Source organism: Phocoena phocoena, chromosome 12 (genome assembly GCF_963924675.1).
Source record: "Phocoena phocoena chromosome 12, mPhoPho1.1, whole genome shotgun sequence".
In the NCBI taxonomy this organism is placed as follows: domain Eukaryota; kingdom Metazoa; phylum Chordata; class Mammalia; order Artiodactyla; family Phocoenidae; genus Phocoena; species Phocoena phocoena.
In genome coordinates this window covers 90,303,444-90,316,111 of record NC_089230.1, presented here as the reverse complement: position 1 = coordinate 90,316,111, position 12,668 = coordinate 90,303,444, and the positions used below count along the sequence as shown (strand labels likewise).

Below are 12,668 nucleotides of genomic sequence, written 5' to 3'. Positions count from 1 at the left end.
CCTGGAAAGTTCAAGATTAAGAACAGATTCAACATCTGGGGAGGGCAGCTTCCTGATTCATAGACGGCTGTCTTCTCACTGTGTCCTAACTTTGCAGAAAGGGTGAGGGAGCTCTCTGGAGTCTCTTTCATAAGGGCACTAATCCAATTTATGAGAGATCAGTTCATAGCAGTATATGTCAAATACAAATTGTTGAATTCCGTTTGGGTAATATAAATGTAAAACAAAGTTAAAACAATTTGTTAAATTTAGAATTCTCTTTCAGATTGTCTTACAATGGTTTTTAAGACCTAGCATCCAAGAAACAAAAAATCTTATATTATTCTTATATGATGCACTATGTTAATGGTTTTTTGTAAGAAAGACAATATGAGATTCAAACCAATGGATGTATACTCAAAGAAAGACATTGTTCTAAATTCAATACGTTGGTTAAAAAATGTATAATTATACAACTCAATTTAAAATAATATGTTTAAAATATTCACTCTTTTTTATGATTCCTTATTTCTGCTGACTTTCTTGATTAACCAACCAATTTTCTTACCTGATTGTTTAGGATAAAATACATCTTTTACCTTTATAAGCTTTTCTTAAAAATGTTGATGAGGCCTTTTGGGGAGAAATGCCACATTTAATACATGCACTTACTTTTGCCTCTTTCAAAAAAAAAAGTTAACAAAATACCATAAGCAAAAAGTGAGAAAAGAAAATGGAAATGGGGACAAAAGAAAAAAGATCTGGGTGGAATAAAGCAGTAAGAAAAATTGTACCAAACATTTAACAAAACTCAGAGAGCTATTCCCACATAATTAGTGAGGAAAACCAGGAAACAATGCAGTGTACCACATAGAACTTTCCAAAAATAAGAGAAATAAAACAAAGAAATGGAAAATAAGATAGAAGGGATTAAAAAAGAAAAAGATGACCAATCCAGGAGGTTCGACATATGAATAATAAAAGATTCTGAAAAAGATGAGAGAAAGTAGAGGGAAATAAACCTTCAAAAATATTTATTTCCCAGAATTGAAGGGCATGAGTTTCCAGAATGAAATGGTGTTCTGTATACCTAGCTAAGTAGATTACAATTGATACAAGACTCACCGTCATAAAATTTCAGAATGCTAGCACATACCATGGATGAGGAATCAGAATGAACTCAGACTTCTTAATAACATCACTGGAACTTAGAAAACAATGGAGAAAGAATTTCAGAATCATCTGGGAAATTGTCTAACCCATAATTCTATACTGAGTCAAAACTAACAATCAAGTGAAGAGCAAAATGAAGACATGTTTCACATACCACTCATATACTTTTCTCAAAAAACTGATGAAAGATGTGTTTTTCCGAAATAGGAAATACAGAGGAAAACCATAAAACCGAGTAACAGGAGATCCAAATGGTGGAGAGTAAAGGGAATCCCCAGGAAACTGATAAGGTGAAATCTCAGAATGACAGCTGAATGACATATATGATAGTACTTTACTTTTATAAGCAGTAAAGTACTATCAGATATGTTCAGGACAAAAGCCCAAGAAATAATTTACAAGAAGAATAAGTTAATAAAGTACCTCTTGTACATGAATGTTGGGAAATAATTGAGGTTGAATTTCTAATATATATATGGGATATTAAGCAACTAGGAAAAAAAGACAATTATTAACTCTGAAACCACACACCTTGGATAGGACTTGAAGCCAGCTGCACTTCAGATTGGGACTTGAACCCACAGTCTCTGACGTAGAAGGGAACTCAAACCCACAGTCTTTTGATTGACACTGTACACCTGGCCACAGGACTTACTGAAGGTCAGGTTCTTTTGTCTCGGCACAGAGAGAATTCAGCAAGAGGTAAAGTGACAGGCAAAAAATGAGTTTATTAGCGAGGGATGCTTGTGAGAGATACAAGCAGGTAGGCAAGGGAGCGTAGCCCTAAGAACAAAGAGCGTTACATATTTAAAATCAAAGAAAATTGGGAGGAGATAAGACTCCCTTTTTCCTCATTTTTGGGTAGACATCAAGGCTTATGTCATTAGTTCCTCCTTTGACCCTATATCGTATAACAGGGACTGTCATGGTGCTATTTAAATCATAGGTATATTAACAAAATGGTGATAACGTATACTAAAATATGGTGATTCATCCCAGGTTTTTGTATAATGTCCCCTTTCACCTAGTTTCTTTCCCCTTTCACCTGTATTCCTGTCTTGGTTACATGCAGAGATTCTACTCTTCGAGGACCATTAACTCCCTGACTTCATGTACAAGATTCAGACCCCATATCTATTGTCATGTGTTTTAATTATCAGGGTTTGTGGCTTGAGTGTGCCTGGTGCTTAAATGCACCTGGTCTTCCTTCAAGGTAAAATAAATTGTTGCTAGGCTACTGGATTATTTTCTTAAGTGGTCACTGGCTTACGACAGTCTTCCAAACTCCCTTAAAATTCCCTTTCTTCCTTTAATCTTCTAGTAGGATTTCTAAACTAACTGTTTAATTATACTACTCTATGCCTATCAACTCCATGGAAAAGAAAAAATTATATGAGCAAGGAAAAATTATCATACAATAATACTACATGGCTCAATTGTGGATAGCTTTACAATTGTGAATTACATTAACAATGTAAAGACTAAATATTTGTTCTACTAAAATTGCAATACTTTATTAAGATGATTAGGAAAATTGAAAGTGTGCATGTGCATTCAGGGAGGAGGGAGGAAAAAAGAGCTAAATCCTCATTTATCCAATGTGAGAAGTCAGTAGTTAATGCCAAACAATTACAGAGGAATAAATAGTAATTTAAGTACAATTTTTAGACATATTGAGTACAAACAAAAGATATAGCTAAAGAAATTGAGAATGGATGTCTTTGGAGGAGGAAAAGAGGTAGAACAAAGAACTGTTTAACTCTTTAAACCATGGGCATTTATAACTTTAATGATTGGAGACAAGTTGTCAGAGTAGAACAACTTGAGCTCGCCTCCTCTCATGAAAGCAAAATCGCAACGAACGGCTGAACAGCCATCAACAAAAAATGACTGGAACCTACCAAAAAAGATATTCTACATCCATAGAAAAAGAAGAAGCCACAATGAGACAGAAGGCAGGGGCACTTTTTCAATATAATCAAATTCCATGCCTGCCAGGTGGGTGACCCACAAACTGGAAAATAATTATATTGCAAAGGTTCTCCCACAGAAGTGAGAGTTCTGAGCCCAACATCAGGCTCCCAAGCCTGGGGTCTGGTATCAGGAGGAGGATTCCTCAGAGCATTTGACATTGAAGGCCAGCAGGGCTTCAGTTCAGGAGCTCCACAGGACAGGGGGAAACAGAGACTCAACTATTGGAGGGTTCACACAATTTTCACATGGACTGGGACCCAGGGCAAAGCAGGGACACCATAGGACCCTGGGCCAGACCTAACTGTAGGTTTTGGAGTGTCTCCAGGGGAGGAGGGAGTCAGCTATGGCCCACTGTGGGAGGCAAGGACACTGGAGGTTGAAGCCCCTAGTGAATATTCCTAGGCATGATCACTTCTGTAGGTCACCATTTTGGCACCAAGACCTGGTCCCACTCAACAGCCTGCAAGGTCCAGGGCTGGGGCACCTCAGGCCAAACAAGCAACATGGTGGGAACACAGCACCACCCATCAGGCAGGCTGCATAAAGTCCTCCTGAGCCCACAGCCACCTCTAGACACACCCCTTGACACAGCCCTGTTCACCAGAGAGACAAGACCCAGCTCCACTCACCAGTGAGCACCTGTCCCTCCTACCAGGAAGCCTGCACAAGCCCCTGGACCAACTTCACCCATGAAGGGGAAGACACCAGAAGCAAGAAGAACTACAATTCAGCATCCTGCAGAATAGAGACCACGACACAGAAAACTAGACAAAATGAGACAGCAGAGAAATATGTTCCAGGTGAAGGAACAAGATAAAACCCTAGAAGAACACCGATGTGAAGTGGAGGTAAGCAATCTGCCTGAAAAAGAATTCAGAATAATGATAGTAAAGATGATCCAAGATCTCAGAAAAAGAATGGAGGCACAGATGGAGAAGATATAAGAAACGTTTAACAAAGAGCTAGTAGATTTAAAGAACAAACAAAGATGAACAATACAATAACTGAAATGAAAAAATATGCTAGAAGGAATCAATAGCAGAATAACTGAGGCAGAACAACGAATAAGTGAGCTAGAAGACAGATTGGTGGAAATCACTGCTGTAGAACAGAATAAATAAAAAAGAAATGAGGACAGTCTAAGAGACTTCTAGGACAACATTAAACACACCAACATTCACATTATAGGGGTCCCACAAGGAAAAGAGAGAGTTAAAGGGCCTGAGAAAATATCTGAAGAGATAATAAATGAAAATTTCCCTAACTTGGGAAAGGAAACACTCACTCAAGTCCAGGAAGCATAGAGAGTCCCATACAGGACAAACCCAAGGAGGAACACACCAAGACATATATCAATCAAATTGACAAAAAACAGAAAATATTAAAAGCAGCAAGAGAAAAGCAACAAATAACATACAAGGGATTCCCCATAAGGCTATCAGCTGATTTCTCAACAGAAACTCTGCAGGCCAAAGGGAGTGGCACAATATATTTAAAGTGATGAAAGGGAAAAACCTACAACAAAGGGTACTCCATAGCAAGGCTCTCATTCAGATTTGACAGAGAAATCAAAATTTTACAGACAAGCAAAAGCTAAGCAAATTCAGCACCACCAAAGCAGCTTTACAGCAAATGCTAAAGGAACGTCTCTAGGCAGAAAAGAAAAGCCCACGACCAGAAACAAGAAAATTATAAATGGTAAAGCTCACCAGTAAAGGCAAACATACAGTAAAGGTAAGAAATCATCCACACATAAATATGATATCAAAACCAGTAATTGTGAGAAGAGGAGAGTGCAAATGCAGGATGTTGGAAATGCACATGAAATTAAGAGACCAGCAACTTAAAACAATGTTGTATGTATATAGACTGCTCTATCAAAACTTCATGGTAACCTTAAACCAAAAATCTATAATAGATACACACACAAAAAAGAAAAAGCAACCCAAACGCAACACTAGAGACAGACATCAAATCACAAGACAATAGACTAAAAGAGAAAGGGGAAAAGCCTACAAAAACATATCCAAAACAATTCGCAAAATGGTAATAAGAACATACATATTGATAATTACCTTAAATGTAAATGGATTAAATGCTCCAACCAAAAGACATAGACTGGCTGAATGGATACAAAAATAAGACCCATCTATACACTATCTAGAAGAGAACAACTTCATCTCTAGGGACACATACAGACTGAAAGTGAGGGGATGGAAAAAGGTATTTTAGGAAAATGGAAATCAAAAGAAAGCTGGAGTAGCAGCACTCATATCAGAAAAAAATAAGCTTTAAAATAAAGACTGTTATAAGAGGCAAAGAAGGACACCACATAAAGATCAAGGGATCAATCCAAGAAGAAGATATAACAATTGTAAATATATATGCATGCAACATAAGAGCACCTCAAAATATGAGGCAAATGCTAACAGCCATAAAAGGGGAAACTGACAGTAACACAAAAATAGTGGGAGAGTTTACCACCCCACTTTCATCAATAGACAGACAATCCAGACAGAAAATCAATAAGGAAACACAGGCCTTAAATGACACATTAGGGCTTCCCTGGTGGCAGAGTGGTTGAGAGCCCACCTGCCGATGCAGAAGACACGGGTTCGTGCCCCAGTCCAGGGAGATCCCACATGCCGCGGAGCGACTGGGCCCATGAGCCATGGCCGCTGAGCCTGCGCATCTGGAGCCTGTGCTCCACAACAGGAGAGGCCACAACAGTGAGAGGCCCGCGTACCGCAAAAAAAAATAATAAAAAAAAATAACACATTAGATCAGTTGGAATTAATTGATATTTATAGAGCATTCCATCTGAAAGCAGCAGAATATACATATTTTCAAGTGAATATGGAACGTTCTCCAGGATAGACCACATCCTAAGCCACAAAGCTAGCATAAGTAAATTTAAGAAAATTGAAGTCATATCAACCATCTTTCCTGACCAAAAATGCTCTGAGATTAGAAATCTCATACAAGAAAAAAAAACTGTAAAAAACACAAACATGTGTAGGCTAAACAACATGTTACTAAGCAACCAATAGATCACTGAAGCAATCGAAGAGGAAATAAAAAATACCTAGAAACAAATGAAAAAAAACAAATGATGATCCAAAACTTTTAGGACAAAGCAAAAGCAGTTCTAAGAGGAAAGTTTATAGCAATACAATATTACCTCAGGAAATAAGAAAAATCTCAAATAAACAACCTAGCCATACACCTAAAGCAACTAGAGAAAGAAGAACAAACAAAACCCAGAGTTAGTAGAAGGAAATAAATCATAATGATGAGAACAGAAATAAATGAAATAGAGACGAAGAAAACAATAGAAAAGATCAATGAAACTAAAACCTGGTTCTTTGAAAAGATACACAAAATTGATAAACCTTTAGCCAGCCTCATCAAGAAAAAAGGAATAGTGCTCAAATCAATAAAATTAGAAATGAAAAAGGAGAAGTTACAAGACACCCCAGAAATATAAAGGGTCATAAAAGGCTACTACAAGCAACTATATGCCAATAAAATGGACAACCTATAAGAAATGGACAAATTCTTACAAAGGTACAATCTTCCAAGACTGAATCAGGAAGAAATAGAAAATATGAACAAACCAATCACAAGTACTGAGATTGAAACTGTGATTTTAAAACACCCAACAAACAAAAGTCCAGGAACAAATGGCTTCACAGGCAAACTCTATCAAACATTTAGATAAGAGTTAACACCTATACTTCTGAAACTATTTCAAAAAATTGCAGAAAAAGGAACATTTTCAAACTCTTTCTATGAGTCCACCATCACCCTGATACCAAAACCAGACAAAAATGCCAGAAAAAAAAAAGGAAATTTACAGGGCAATATCACTGATGAACGTAGATGCAAAAATCCTCAACAAAATACTAGCAAACCAATCCAACAATATAGTAAAAGGATCATACACCATGATCAAGTAGGATTTATCCCAGGGATGCAAGGATTTTTCAATATCCACAAATCAATCAGTGTAATACATCACATTAACAAATTGAAGAATAAAAACCATATGACCATCTCAATAGATTCAGAAAAAGCTTTTGCCAAAATTCAACATGCATTTATGATAAAAACTCTCCATAAAGTGGGCATAGGTAAGTTCCCTACCTCAACATAATAAAGGCAATATATGACAAACCCACAGTTAACATCATACTCAATGGTGAAAAGCTGAACTCTTTCCTCTAAGATCAGGAAAAAGACAAGGATGTCCACACTTACCATTTTATTCAACATAGTTTGGGAAGTCCTAACCATGTCAATCAGAGAAGAGAAAGAAATAAAAAGATTCCAAATTGGAAAAGAAGTAAAACTGTCACTGTTTACAGATGACATGATACATAGAGAATTCTAAAGATGCTACCAGAAAACTACTAGAGCTCATCAATGAATTCAGTAAAGTTGCAGGATACAAAATTAACACAGAGAAATCTCTTGCATTTCTATACATTAACAACGAAAGATCAGAAAGAGAAATTAAGGAAACAAATACCATTTACCATTACATCAAAAAGAATAAAATACCTATGAATAAACCTACCTAAGGAGGCAAAAGACCCATACTCTGAAAACTATAAGACACTGATGAAAAAAATCAAAGATGACACAAACAGATGGAAAAATATACCATGTTCTTGGATTGGAAGAATCAATATCATCAAAATGACTATACTACCCAAGGCAATCTACAGATTCAATGCAATCCCTATCAAATTACCAACAGAATTTTTCACAGAACTAGAACAAAAAATTTTACAATTTGTATGGAAACAAAAAAGACCCTGAATAGACAAAGCAATCCTGAGAAAGAAAAATGGAGCTGGAAGAATCAGGCTCCCTGACTTCAGACTCTACTATAAAGCTACAGTAATCAAAACAGTATGGTACTGGCACAGGGACAGAAATATCGATTAATGGAAGGGTGTAGAAAGCCCAGAAATAAACCCACTCACCTATGGTCAATTAATCTACAACAAAGGAGAAAAGAATATACAATGGAGAAAAGACAGTCTCTTCAACAAGTGGTGCTGGAAAAACTGGACAGCTACATGTAAAAGAATGAAATTAGAACATTCTCTAACTCCATACATAAAAATAAATTCAAAATGGATTAAAGACCTAAATGTAAGACCAGATACTATAAAACTCTTAGAGGAAAATATAGGCAGAACATTTTGACATAAATTGCAGTGAGATCATTTTTTTTAAATTTATATTACATGTTTATTAAGACAAGGAACTATATATTAAAAAAATTCTGCTTAAGGCATATTTGGAGATAAACCATTGTACAAATTATTGCCCAACTGAAACCACAGTGCATAAAAGACTCTCCGCCTAAAAAGGTTAAAGTAAACCAGGTGCATTTACCTGACTTAGGTTATAAATGTAGACTCGAAGACAAAAATAGATTTTCTCATCAAAGTATGCAGCAGTTTGAAAATTTTGGCCTCATTTGGCACCTTTAGAACCAAGACTCACCAAGCACCATTGTTTAGGCTATTAAAACACATTTTCTGTACCTGATTTTCTTCTTCTTCTTCTAAGATCGTAATAACGGCTTTTAGAAGAGAATACCAGGTGATCTTTATGCTTATATTGCATTGAAACAATTCAAGGCTTTCTGGTCTTCCCTCCCCCACACTCACTGATCTAATTTATACCCTGATATCCACCACTTCCAGTCGCCCCCTTGGTGTTTTCGAAGTCCAGGAATATATATTCAAGTTGGATTTAGAATTGGAATGATAGAAGATCCAGTCACAGACCCCATCTGTTCTTTGTTGTTTGGTTTCCTCAGGTCTCCTGATTATCCATTCACAAGTTCACTCGTTGGGAACTTGACCATGATTGTAGTGCTTTCCAGCTAGGTTCCTTCCCTCACCAGAAAGACAGTGTGAAAGGTAAAAAATACTGAATTATCTTCTGGCAAGGTGGGTCATACCCACTGTTTTGGGATTTTAAAGTGCCTCTTCACGTGTAAGGCGAAGTGGTCCAAACTCACAAATGCTGGGTCGCACTTCTGGCACTGGAAGGGGCGGTGCCTGGTGTGTTGGCGGTAGTGCCTGGTCAGTTCATCTCAGAGGGCAGATTTCTACTTACGGCCGTCCCAGTCACTGTGGTAAGGTTTCTCACCTGGGTAGGCTCACAGGTGTGTGCCTTGAGATGAGAACTCTTCCTGTAGGTTTTGCCACAGCCTGCATGATCCCAGGTGTGAGTGGCCATCCTTTTCTGGGGCCACGACGTTCTTCCCTCTTTGGCTCAGGTTCCTCCCACATGCAGGAACTGGGTGGCATGGGCTCTTGGTAATGGAGCGGTGGGACCTGTGGCTGTATCTGGTAGGGCAGGAAGGGAGGGTAGTTGGGTGGGGATGGAAGCCTGGGGTAGCGGCAGGGCAGGATGACTGCTGCTCAGCAGTTCCTCGGCACCCAGGGTTGGGGTACTCCTGCTGGGGAGCTGCGACCCCAGGGGAAAGTCATGCGCCAGCAGCCGGTGGCCATTGCTGAGAGGGGGTCCAGTGACCAAGTGGGCCTCTAGGGTCAGACCGACAGGATGCATGAGGAGACAGCCTCACGCTTGATCTTGGGGCACAAGCGGGGCGGCCCACCACTGTAGGGTGCCGCCACCACCAAGTGGCTGCCATCCAGGCTGCCTTTGCTAACACAGATGATCAGGGGCACTCAGCAACACCTTCAACACAAACTTGCCCATCAAGGTGCTCATCAAGCCACCTGGCGGCTACGGTTGCTACCATGGAGTGTACACTGGGTACAATTCGGGCCACAGGAGCTCAGCCACGCAGCAGCCAGAGGGGTTCACGTGGTTGATGTCTGCTAGGTTGAAGGGAGCTGTTGCAGGGGGTGCAGATTCCCAGCCATGGAGCAGGCCACCGCCCTTGCTGCCTGGCTCCAAGCCTGGGTTGCCCCCAGCCTGGTCTGGACAGCTGAAGCTGCAGGTGGAGGGTGCACAGGCAGGACTGCTGCTCGAAGGGGAGGATGAGGATGAGGCTGATGCCGACGACACGGTGGAAACCACTGGCTCATGATGGGACAGCGAGTTGGAGAGATTAAAGTCCAGGTCCAGGAGATCACTGAACTCCTCCGTCTCCCTCCAGGGCAGGAGAGCTGGGTTGCTCTGTCGCAAGCCGCGCTGACTCTGCCACTCTGCAAGTCGGTGGCCACGGTCGCCGCCGCCAGGTCGTAGGGGCAGACGGGAAGCCCCGGGGGGAAGTCACTTCACGTGGGAGAGCTCCCCCACCCACGGTTATTTAGGACACCTGCTGGACGCAGAGTCTTCCCCCTTCCCTGGGGGCCGGACGCGACAGTGGAGAAGGATGGGAACAGTGCGTCGCTGACAGCCAAATCAGACTCGCCAGGTGGCTGCCTCATTAATGTGGGTGCCCAGAAGGTCCTCAGGAGTCCGAAGCAGTGGGGGTGCCCGAACACCAAAGTCAACAAAGAGGAAAAAAGGCTTAGAAACGAGGCCAAAACCAAAAACCCCAAATTGCCCGAGATCCTTCTTTGGATTAAATATAAAGGGAAAATTACTTTAAAAAAAAAGTTCCTTTGTATACAAAAGTTCTTAGAAAAGTTGTAAACCCATAAAAATAGATAATCAGCAAGATGAGGAAGTAGGTCTGATGGCCGGGCTGTGCTCTCTTCCACTCAGCAGCATCCACACCACACCCTGTCTCCCATGTGGAGGAGGGATATATTAGGAGTTGGGGATTGACATCTACACACTACTATCTATAAAATGGATAATCAACAAAGACCTACTATAAAGCACAGGGAATGCTACTCAATATTCTGTGATAATCTACATGGGGAAAGAATCTGAAAAAGAATGAATATATGTATATGTATAACTGAATCACTTTGCTGTGCACCGGAAACTAGCACAACATTTGTAAATCAACTATACTCCAACATAAAATTAAAAATATGAAAATGGAGGCATAGAGAAATGAATAAATTGTTGGCATTCTTTCTTTAAAAAGCAGTTCTTTCAATTGTATTTATTTGATCTTTCTTTATTTGATGATATCTTATTTAATTTATGTACAGTTAGTCACTCCGTCCTCTGGCTTTCATATAACTATATAGTGCTCATCAAGTTTTACTGTATTTTATCTGTTTTTATATCTTCCACCTAAGCTGTGAATTCCTAGAGTTTCACATAGCAGAGTGTTCACATCCTAGAAGTTGGATTCTATTTTGTAACTTGAGCACCTGGAACACTGCCTATTTCATTACAAGAGATCAGTATACATTTGTTGAATGAATGAATGATATATGAGAAATATGGAACTTATTATCTAGGAAAAAATGTTACATTTCTATTATGAGAATTAAGTATGTATTGCCAAAGAACAAATTCTCTCTTATGCTGTACCAAATCAAATTTTTATGATGACCTAGTTTCTGGTGATATCCTCTATACTTCTGTCAATCACCATAGCCACAGTGCCTTCTTTCTATTAGACAAAGGACTGAAAACATCTACTGTCAGACATCTTCACCCATAAGTAATTATTTATATTCATAATTTTTTTCAGATAAAGCTAGAGCCCTTCACACAATTTACACACCAAACACTTTAGTGTTCTCTAACCACATTCCTGATTTAGAATGTAATCTGTATTATCTACTCTTGTTTCAGGTTTGTTAAGAATCATTCTAGGGGAGTCATTTAAGATTCACAAAATTAACTTGATATTCGTACCACATTGCCTCCTAGATAGTAGACAGAATTAAAGATAAGTTGTACCTTCTACTTGAGTCTAGATGACTTATGAATAATTTTGTCTGCAAAACAGATATACTTGTAATCTATATACAAATATATTTTTAAAAACCATAATGACGTTAGATTCTCAAATAATAGGGCCCAAGATCATTTGAAGACTTTAGTTTCCATTGTATACTGGCTATTATAAAGGATGATAGACAATAATCTAAATGGTATATATCGCCTGTCCATTGGTGTGTTTTATGTTACAACACAATAAATAAATTTCTGATGGTATCATAAATTTTAAAGTAATATGTCTTTAATTAAGCAAACATGTTTTAGAAAAAGAAATAAAAATTTTTAAAAACTTCTTTCCTCTGCTCAATAACCGAGCTTCTTCAATGAGAGCCCATATGCCTACACAGCACAGTGTATATCAGTCTCTTTACTTTGGAACTGTGACCTAGATGAAGCTGGAGTATCCACACTGCTTCCTCCACTCCAGTTGTAAAAGTTTGTAATTACAACAAAAGCTTTAAGGATTTAAAAAATATTTAGCACTGCTACATTATTGTAATGAATAAAATAAGATAGACTTAAATAGTTCTTAGAGTGAACTTCTAAGTGCTTTACAGATAGTAACTCATTTAATTACCAAAACCAATGAGGTAACACCATTACTACCACCGTTTTACAGAGGGGGCAACTGAGGCACCGAAATCTTAAGTGTCTTGTGGAAGCCTCACAGAGCTAGTAAGTGGCACAACCAG

General features: G+C 38.9%; 1 pseudogene; it reads right to left on the bottom strand.

Annotated features, from left to right (window-relative positions):
* Positions 1-9,103: 9,103 nt before the first annotated feature.
* LOC136131929 (Krueppel-like factor 4 pseudogene) lies at positions 9,104-10,553 on the bottom strand (annotated as a pseudogene).
* Between the last annotated feature and the right edge of the window lie 2,115 nt (positions 10,554-12,668).